Source organism: Antedon mediterranea, chromosome 1 (genome assembly GCF_964355755.1).
Source record: "Antedon mediterranea chromosome 1, ecAntMedi1.1, whole genome shotgun sequence".
Lineage (NCBI taxonomy): Eukaryota > Metazoa > Echinodermata > Crinoidea > Comatulida > Antedonidae > Antedon > Antedon mediterranea.
In genome coordinates, this window is record NC_092670.1 from 24,308,884 (window position 1) to 24,320,103 (window position 11,220).

Consider the following 11,220-nt stretch of genomic DNA (forward strand, 5'->3'; position numbering starts at 1 on the left):
AAGTATTTTATTCCAGGCATTTGCATTTACAATACTTAGGCCTAGAGCGCGAACTATTGAAAGTAATGCAGATATTTTGATTATTCAAATAATATAATATAGTTGGGTGTTGAATAGATGTCTGTCATAAAGCATTTCAATATTTACACAAGCCAGGAGGTGCAATACCATTTATGCATTTATACATTAAACACGTTAGGGCATAATAGTCATTAAACTAGTTATAATGTTAGTCAATTAGCATTATAAAAGCAATTTAACGTAGTTATAAAAATAGAACACTTACAGTTCTTTCAGAGATGTCAAATCAGAAAAAACATCGTCTGGTAATGTACTAATTTGGTTTGAGTACAAATACCTTCAAAGTAAACATAATACACAGTAAACATGCTATTTACTCTATTGAAAACTTTTTAATTTGCATTATACACTAATAAAAAATTTACCGTATAATACTGATTTAACTTTATTCAGTATTATACCTATTTTACACAAAATACATTATTCTTGATTTTACATGAAAGGAAACAAATCAGTATTACAATATTTATTTAAATAAACGTCTAATTATAATAATTAACATGACAAATGTATTTCTTTAAATGACTTTAAGTGTTTATTCTTTCTGTCTTTCTGTTCCCTCTATTGTCACGCCATTGATCTTTTTTTAATTTCAAACATATTTATACACTGGATAAAATAACCTAATTCAGAAATAAGTTTTCAACATGGTCCTGTTTAAAACTATAAAACCTTAATACACAGTAAACATGCTATTTATTGAAAACTTTTTAATTAGCATAATACACTAATAAAGAAGTTAACGTAAATATATAGGAAAGACATTAGTCTTAGTTCTAGACGCTATTTCGACTTAATATTGATAAAAATATAAATATTTTAGCACACATGGCGTTTCATACGTGTACTGAAACACCTATTTTATTTTTTTATTTTTTTATCTTATTCAATAGAAACCAATAGCGATAATTTCCGCCACTAACAGGTTTGATACAAACAAAGCCAGGACTGGAGCAACTTGATTGGTCCTAACATTGATCTAGGGCTTCTCTCGTCCAGTGCCGACCTTGACCAGAGGAAACTAGAGGATACTAGATGCAGGGGCTGCCATAAGAGTCAGCAATGCTGATTTCAAATGCCTAACGGGACCCCAGCTCCATACAGCACCCGACATTCCCAGATGGTCTCCCATCCAAGCTCTAACTAGGCCCGACGTTGCTTAACTTCGGTGATCTGACGAGAACCGGTGTTTCAACGTGGTAAAGCCGTATAAACGCCGACTGAAAAGATTGAAAAGAGCCTGGATGGCTGTTCTACAAGAAGGATGCTGCGAACAGTTTTCAACATACATTGGAGTGAGCACAAAACCAACAAGGAGCTCTACGGTGATCAAAATCACCAAATCTCTCTCAACAAATCAGAGAGAGAAGGAACCGATTTGCTGGCCACTGCTTCAGAAGTAAGCAAGAGCCTGTGTCAGAACTAGTAGTCTGGAAACCAAGACATGGGAAAAGAAAACCAGGCAGACAACCTCTTTCGTATTCAGACGTTCTAAGGATGGATACTGGCTTGGAGGGAGCAGAAGTGGAAACAGCTATGACAGACAAGAAACTTTGGAGCGCCATGGTGGTTCGAGGACTCCACTCGCCATAATTCAAGTCAGTCAAGTCAAGTCAAACGCCGACTGGTGGACAAATACATAAAAAAAGACAAAACTAGACTTCGGACAAGTTATTATAAAAAAAGTACCTACAATTTTTGTAATGATGTCAAATCATCAAACGTCTTGGCTGTCAATGTACTTATTTGGTTATTGTACAATTTCCTTCAAAGAAATAAATTGTTAAAAAAATAATATGAGGACAATTGTATTATTAGGCATATTATGGCTTTAGGGTTTGTCCGTACTTGGTTAGTGAACAAACGTCTTCAATGAAATAAATTGTAAAACAAATGTGCTATTAAATGTCAATTGTATTATTAGACCTATATGGCTTTAAGTTGAGTTTGTTATAAAACTCTAATTATATTATTCAAAATATTACTAACTGATTTAAATACCTTCAACATGTGAAATTGTCTACCAACAATTAGAAGTAGATATAGGAAATAAATTACTCTAGGTTCTAGACGGCATTGCGACTTAATACTGGTAAAAAGATAGACATAGCGTTCCATACGTATAATATGAGAGCTGAAATAGTTTAGGTCTACAAACAAAACTAGAGACTTAAGGCAACTATAGAATAAAAATACTCATAAAATTAGTCTACGTTAGCGTCTGTTTTTAAATGTAAATACTATAAGTCAAAACGACTGGTGGACAACAACATAAAACAGACAATAGAGACTTGAGGCAGGTATAGAAATAAAAATACTCACAGTTCTTTCAGAGATGTCAAACCAGAAAAAACATTTGCTGGTAATGTACTAATTTGGTTATCAAACAAATTCCTTCAAAGTAAGCATAAAACACAGTAAACATGCTAAATTTACTATATTGAACAATTTTCAAAATAAAGGTATAAATTGTTCTATTTAGGATGATGATTGTTTTAATGATTTGTATTTCGTTGTACATCGATAACATTAGTCTACGTTGGCGTCTGTTTTTAAATATAAATACTGTAAGTCAAAGGCTGACTGGTGGACAACAACATAGAACAAACAATAGAGACTTGAGGCAAGTATATAAATAAAAATACTTACAGTATTTTCAGAGATGTTAAACCAGAAAAAACATTTGCTGGTAATGTACTAATTTGGTTATCAAACAAATTCCTTCAAAGTAAGCATAATACACAGTAAACATGCTAAATTCAATATAATTATTGAACACTTTTCAAAATAAAAGTATAAATTGTTCTATTTAGGATGATGATTGTTTTAATGATTTGTATGTCGTTGTACATCGATAACATTAGTCTACGTTGGCGTCTGTTTTTAAATGTGAATACTGTAAGTCAAAGGCTGACTGGTGGACCACAACATAGAACAAACAATAGAGACTTGAGGCAAGTATAGAAATAAAAATACTTACAGTATTTTCAGAGATGTCAAACCAGAAAAAACATTTGCTGGTAATGTACTAATTTGGTTATCAAACAAATTCCTTCAAAGTAAGCATAATACACAATAAACATGCTAAATTCAATATAATTATTGAACACTTTTCAAAATAAAAGTATAAATTGTTCTATTTAGGTTGATGATTGTTTTAATGATTTGTATGTCGCTGTACATCGATAGCAATAATCTAACGTTTGATTCTGTTTTAAATGTTAATACTACTTATTTGGTTATCAAACAGATTCCTTCAAAGTAAACACGGTTAACATGTAAAATTGTATAAATTGAACATTTTTCATTTAGCATTATAACCAAAATTAAACGTAATTAAGAAAATAGAAACACTTACAGTTCTTCCAGAGATGTCAAATCAGAAAAAATATTGTATGGTAATGCACTAATTTCGTTCTTATACAAATCCCTCTTATAACAACAATTTAAACTTAATCAAGAAATGTACTCACATTTCTTCAATGATGTCAAACCAGAAACAAAATTGGTAAAAAAAAATCGCGGTTTTACTATATTGAACACTTTTCAAAATAAAAATATAAATTGTTCTATTAATGATGATGACTTCATTATTATTTTTAATGATTTGTATGTCGCTGTAAATCGATAACATTAGTCTACGTTAGCGTCTGTTTTTAAATGTAAATACTGTAAGTCAAAACGACTGGTGGACAACAACATAAAACAGACAATAGAGACTTGAGGCAAGTATAGAAATAAAAATACTCACAGTACTTTCAGAGATGTCAAACCAGAAAAAAACATTTGCTGGCAATGCACTAATTTCGTTCTCAGACAAATCCCTTCAAAGTATAAACACAATACCCAGTAAGCATGCTAAATTGACTGGGCCTATATTCAACACTTTGACACTAAGTCAATGTAACAAATATTTAACTTAATCAAGAACATAAATATACTCACATTTTTTCAAAGCTGTCAAAAACCAGAAACAAAATTGGTCAAAAAAGGCGCGGTTTCATATAATATAATATGCTAACTTTAGTATACTTATGATTTTATTTATAGGAAAGGTAAGTTAGTTAGGAAACATTGAACATTTCTATTTATTGCTAGGCCTGCAGTTCTTTCAGAGATATCAAATATTAGGTGGACTTGTTGAACCCACAAATGTGAAAACAACCACGAATGTGAAAACGCATCACCCACAAACGTGAAAACAACCACAAATGTTAAAATGTATCACCCTCAAATGTGAAAACAACCACAAATGTAAAAACGCATCACCCACAAATGTGAAAACAGCGCCCACAAATGTGAAAACGATCAATTCAAATGAAATTTATTGCTAGACCCAAACAAATTTTATCGAATTAATGTTAATGTATTTATATACATTGTATTGAGTTTTTTCAATAATTTTGTATTCACGACCAACTTTCTAAAACGACCACACATTGTAAGCTACCATCTCTGTTAAGGAACCGCTTCTCATAATCGACCACCTCTCGAAAGGGATCACCTCCTCTCATAAGGGACCACTTCTCATAATCAACCACCTCTCGTAAGCGACCACCTCTCTTAACGACCTCACCTCTCGTAAAGTGACCACCTCTTTTAAGGGACAACGACCTATTTCTCTCTATTAAAGGCCCGCTTCTCAGAATCGTCAGTGAGGACTCTTTTTTCAATCAATCAATCAATCTCATAATCGACCACCTCTCGTAAGGGATCACCTCCTCTCATAAGGGACCACTTCTCATAATCAACCACCTCTCGTAAGCGACCACCTCTCTTAACGACCACACCTCTCGTAAAGTGACCACCTCTTTTAAGGGACCACGACCTATTTCTCTCTATTAAAGGCCCGCTTCTCAGAATCGTCAGTGAGGACTCTTTTTTCAATCAATCAATCAATAATAATTTATTTCTCAAATAAAAACAAAATACAGTTAACATTTTCTAAAATAATAAATAAAAAATGAGAAAATGGGTACCCCACTGGAAGCTAAGCTTTAAAATGTGGGGTCCGGGCAACATATTTAAGTAAGGTAAAGTAAGAAACATGATCATGAACAAAAAAGGCATTTAACTTAAACGAATGCAGTTGTAATTTAACTTAAGACAGATATATTATTAACTTAAACAATAATAGTAGAAACAAGGTATTCATGTAATTTGGACTTAAAACAAGATATAAAATTAATAATTTTGAGTTCTTCTGGTAAAGTATTCCATATTTTGGGTCCTTTAAATGTATTTATCGATTTTAGTATTTACCACCTCTATGGAACGACCACCGTCTCTCATAAGGGACCGATTCTCATAACCGACCACCTCTCCTAACGACCACTATCTCTCGGAAGCGACCACCTCCTTTAAGGGACCACTGCCTCTCGTTTCGTTTCGTTTCTTAATTACCACTCGCAAGGGCCATAAACTGACAGTGTGTCTCTGTGTGTTTTCAGAATTCGTTTGCCATTTTGATTTTTTTTTATTTCATTTTAATTAATAAAAAAAATCAAAAGTGTGCAATTATAGGTGACTTGAAAGGCCAATATAAAATTGAATTGCACTGTTATAAAATTCACCTTTAAACCAACTTGACCAATATAGGCTAGAGTTCAAAATACACTTACCCTAAAAAATATTCATTGTAGAATATTAGAACCAATTAATTCCCCAAAAGAACAAAGTGTATTTAACCCCTGTACCCTTTTCATCATAAAACAATTGATCAATGACAGTCATCTAAGATATACTTAAGAAGTAGGCCTACTTGCTGGAAAAATAGGACTTATAGTTAAGCTCACAATTAGGGAGGGTGGTAATTTAAAAGAGTGGTCACTTACGGGAGGTGTTGTCGTTAAGAGAGATAGTCGCTTACAAGAGGAGGTCGATTATGAAAAGCAGTCCCTTATGAGGGGAGGTGATCACTTCCGAGAGGTGGTCGATTATGATAAATGGTCCCTTAAAAGAGACGGTGGTCGTTCAATAGAGGTGGTCACTTACCAGAGGTCGTTGTGACGGGAGATAGTCGATTATGAGAAGCGGTTCTTTAATAGAGAGAAAGAGGTCGTGGTCTCTTAAAAGAGGTGATCACTTACGAGAGGTGGTCGATTATAAGAAGTGGCCCCTTAACAGAAACGGTGGACGTTTAATAGAGGTGATCACTTACCAGAAGTTGTTGTGACGGGAGATAGTAGATTATGAGAAACGGTTCTTAATAGCGAGAAAGAGGTCGTGGTTCCTTAAAAGAGGTGGTCACTTACGAGAGGTGTGGTCGTTAAGAGAGGTAGTCGCTAACGAAGAGGTGGTCGATTATGAAAAGCGGTTCCTTATGAGAGTTGGTGATCACTTACGAGAGGTGGTCGATTATAAGAAGTGGTCCCTTAACAGAAACGGTGGACGTTCAATAGAGGTGGCCACTTACCAGAGGTCGTTGTGACGGGAGATAGTCGATTATGAGAAGCGGTCCTTTAATAGAAAGAAAGAGGTCGTGGTCCCTTAAAAGGGGTGGTCATTTACGAGAGGTGTGGTCGTTGAGAAGTGGTCGCATACGAGAGGTGGTCGATTATGGGAAGCGGTCCCTTATGAGAGGAGGTGATCCCTTACGAGAGGTGGTCGATTATGAGAAGCGGTCTCTTAACAGAGATGGCAGCTTACAATGTGTGGTCGTTTTAGAATGTTGGTTGCTTACAAGAGGTGGAAAGACTGATAGCTAAGTAAGGATCGATGCATTTGCACATGATTTAGACATTATTTGTAAAATATAACATTTTCTACATTAGCTGGCGATAGTAACCACATTAGCTGTTGACCGTTTCTACATTAGCTAGTGTTGATTTTTATTTACTACATAAGCTGTTGGTGTTTCTACATAAGCTGGAGGTTTACTACATAAGCGGTGGATTGTTCTACATTAACGGTTGTTTCGACATTAGCTGGCGTTTTCTACATTAACGGTTGTAACACGCGTACATATGGCGGGCCAAACATTTAATCATTATCAAGATATCTTTAGTTTTAAATAGAGCTTTCATTTTTATCAATACAGTTTTAAAATTGTTAAAAAGTTAATTTATGTTATCAAACACCATAATTTTACAGAAGTTTAGGTGTAGGTTTAAACGCTCGACTTTTTTGACGTAACAGTTTTAATTATCAACTGGAAAATTATTACTTTTATGTTGAACCAAAAAAATACATACACAATTGGTATAAATACCTTTAGTTTGTGTATGTATTTTTTGGTTAACAAAAAGTAATAATTTTCCAGTTAATTATATTCGGAACCAGGTGAATTTATATAATAGTTTTTTTGTTTTTCTTTCGTCATTAAATGGTGTTTTTTTAATTAGCTTATCAATCAATTAATTGAATCAAACAATCTACTTTTACTTCAGAACAAAGTCCATGGCTTACTGATGTATAGAACAAAAGTATAATTTAATAATAAAAACTAAACTATAGTACTTTTCATATTCAGATGTAGGGGCGTAACAGTAAGCCAACGAAATAACAACCAAACACTTCAAGTAGCAACGGTATATAGCCTTCACCTTGTAGTATCGTGTGCGCGCGCAGAAAACATCGAACATCGACTTAGAACTATACGTACATAACAGTAAGCCAACGAGTTAACAACCAAACACTACAAGTAGCAATGGTATATATGACTTTGACCTTGTAGTATCGTGTGCGCGCGCAAAAAAACATTGAACATTGACTTGGAACTGTACGTAGGCCTACATAAATAGTAAGCCAACGAGTTAACAACCAAACACTATATTCAAGTAGCAATAGAATATTATGACCTTGACCTTGTAGTATCGTGCGCAAAAAACATCGAATCGAACATCGACTTGGAACTATACGTACATAACAGTAAGCCAACGAGTTAACAACCTAACACTACAAGTAGCAATGATATAATATGGTCTTGAAGTATCGTGCAGGCGCGCAGCAAAAACAAATATCGTCAAACTAACGAGTTAACAATGTTAACAATGCAAATATCGCGCGCACGAGCAGAAAAATATTAATAATCCAACGCGTTAACGACGACCCTAACAGACGTATCGTGAACACGCAAGTATTGAAACAACTCAATATAATCATGATATATTAACTCGAAAAAAAATTGTTGAGTCTAGCACTAAATTTGATTTGATTTTTTTTTTTACATTTGTGGGCGTTATCACATTTGTGGGAGATGGTTGTTTTCACATTTGTGGGCGCTGTTTGTTACATGTGTGGGTGATGCATTTTTACATTTGTGGTTGTTTTCACATTTGTGGGCGTTTTCACATTTGTGGGTTCAACAGGTCTTCTATTTAAGAAAATTCCTTCAAAGTAAACACAATACACGTTAGAAAAAAGGAAAGTGGGCCTGTTGGCCTATCACCAAATAACAGGTTCACTTTAGTAATCAACAAATATGTTGATAATAATTGAATTTATGGTTTTCAATATTGATCAATATTGAACAAATGTATAAATGTTAACGCGAGAAAAGATAATAGCCTATATTGCAAAACCACAGGCTACTTTGCAATGATTGTATACAGTTAAACTAAATGTTCAATCATTAGATTTATTGTTATAAATTCATAATTCGTATGAATACTTTAAAAAAAGTTAATTAAACTCAATTAATTTTCAATTCTTAAATTTTCCAAAATGAATTGTTATTTGATGGGATTATGTTTTAGATATTAAAGATATGTTTTGTTTAACAAAAATGTTTTACAAAACATTAATCCCATCTCCAAAACAGGCGTCATAAAATAAATTTAAAAAAATAAAACAAACAATGGCCTAAACTGTTTATAATGTAATATAGAAACTCTATGGCGTTAAAATAACATTACATTTGTACAATATTAATTTCCCAGACACACTTCGAAATAATTGTCAACATCATTTATAAATTTCGGTTATACATTATTATTATTTCTGCTTCATTCTCTATTTTATTATTTCTTTATTATGTGTCGTATTGTACCTTAATCTAATATTGTTATCCTTTTGTTACACTTTGGTGACTTTTTAGTTTAACCACTCTCACAAGATATTCACCGTTTACAAATTGTTAAGAAATTAGACCGATTAAAGAACATTTGTTAGGCCTATGTTTTTCCCCAACTTGTTTCGTTGTCGTCAAATTCTTTTAGATATAACAATGATTAGTTCAGTAAAGATACCTACAATTTTTTGATTGGACAATGCTGGTTGTAATTATAAATGTCTGTCCAGTTATAGCTTATTGGATTGTTACAATTATACTCGCATGTCACTGATGAGAACTGACAAGAGAAATTCACTGGGCAAACCGCTTCTATAAAAAACAGAATAAGAAATAAATAAATACAAAACAATAACCGATAAAATATAGTTACCAGACACTCATCAGGTAACGTTGTTACACATTATGATCGGGGGCTCCATTCTGTACGACGGAGGAGAATGATTTACTCTAAGCCTGCGCGGTCACCTTCACCACTGAGTGTATTTTGGTAAGACTCTAGGCCTACGTTATTATTTTATGTAGTCATAATAAGTTAGTAATCCTGATTCCTTGCCGTTGTTCATTGTGATATGGATAAGTTTGCTCGGTGACCTCCTCGTGTTATTTTACTATCAAAGATGTATTGTCCCCAAAACAATACAAATGAAGATTAATACAACTTCAAACTTTTCCCCCGAAAATAAAAAAAATCAATTCAAACAAACCAAGACAATCGCTGGATTGACTTTTGTTTTTCTTTAAATTCCAGTTTTATCTAAATCATTGTTTTGTTTGATTTAATTTTTGGAGATATGAATTGTTTAACAAAAATGGGAAACAAGCAATACTGCAGAAAATCGATTATTGGAAGTTTACTCAATTTTATAAGTCTGATAATCAAGATCAAGCGACTACAATAGCAAACATATACATTACACTTTAAAAATATTATACATGTATAATGACAATAATAAAAGCATACCAGAAATATTGCAGCAGATAACAAGCGGTACAGTCAAGATTATGACGATTATGATTTTAAAGATGACAGCCATCATTCTTCTTTACTCAACTCAACTAAAAATAAACGTTTACTCCATGAACTTGTTCGTTATGTTATAAACGTCTCGTGCTAACTTCTCATATATAATTGAATAATTCTGTTGCGTTGATTTTAGTGCGTATTAAACATTTAGACAAATTACTTCACCAGATATTACTAGTATAAACGTCTTAAATAACCAATATCGTAAAGTACAACATTAAAAGTGAAGTAGTCGAGTAGTCCTCTTAGCCTACTGTTGCAAAATATTTTTTAACAGTGACTAACCCAGAGTTTGAGTCGAAAGTTCGCTAGTTCAGGACTTAACCCCCTGTCATTATAATAATATATATATATTGTGTTAATAATTTCAGTGCTATTATGCCTACAAAATTGTTTTCAATTGATGTGTCTTATAGAAATGGTGCTGTTTGTAATGTTAATTGTGGCACATGCAAGCGAAATCGGACATAAGTCGCATTTGTAGATTTGTAGAAACAGCCAAAAACATTAAAAGGCTGAAAAATTACATTTTTTATATTTACAGAAAATGATAGCTGAAACAATATTTATTTACATTACCCTGGTGTTTTTCTATTTTGAGACAAATAAATAGATACATTTTAACATTTTGTTTAGTATGTTGGTTAAAAAGAATGATTTTCATAAAACCTATCATGTTTTATGCTTAAATTGAAAGTGTTCCATTGGGTTGATTTTAATGAAATTCATCATTTCTGTCCTTAACCTGAACAAAAATAATGCAGCCTGGTGTCTAGTCATATGTTGTATGCTCCTACGTTTATTTTTATTTGTGAAAGTTATCTCCTTTTTAGTTATTACCGAGTAAATCCTGTAATGTTTTAATTGTTGCTATATTTTGTTATATTCTTAAATCTGGCTTTTGTAGAATTGTTTCTTTATCTTAATTCTCGTCAAAGTATACCTACACTATGAGAAAAGCACAGGTTGAATACGTAACTAGATTCTTCTTAACTTTGATTTAACATGTGTCTTGGAGTATCTGCTTTGTTATTATTAATTATAATTGATAAGGTTCGTCGTCGTATTTGATATTAATTTATTGATTTAGGTCTTTAGTTAA

At 32.9% G+C, this 11,220-nt stretch overlaps 2 long non-coding RNA genes and 1 pseudogene across 2 annotated transcripts; all 3 read right to left on the reverse strand.

Moving 5' to 3' along the window:
- Positions 1-311: 311 nt before the first annotated feature.
- On the reverse strand, positions 312-2,453 carry LOC140050736 (uncharacterized). The gene is made up of 3 exons (XR_011845457.1): positions 2,404-2,453; positions 1,775-1,846; positions 312-358 (listed from the first exon to the last, which is right to left on the reverse strand). It is a non-coding gene; the product is annotated as an uncharacterized lncRNA (long non-coding RNA).
- LOC140063712 (5S ribosomal RNA) lies at positions 1,177-1,294 on the reverse strand (annotated as a pseudogene).
- A 615-nt stretch (positions 2,454-3,068) lies between the features above and the next one.
- Positions 3,069-9,347, reverse strand: LOC140050340 (uncharacterized). Its single transcript, XR_011845385.1, has 3 exons — positions 9,274-9,347; positions 3,833-3,905; positions 3,069-3,133 (listed from the first exon to the last, which is right to left on the reverse strand). It is a non-coding gene; the product is annotated as an uncharacterized lncRNA (long non-coding RNA).
- Between the last annotated feature and the right edge of the window lie 1,873 nt (positions 9,348-11,220).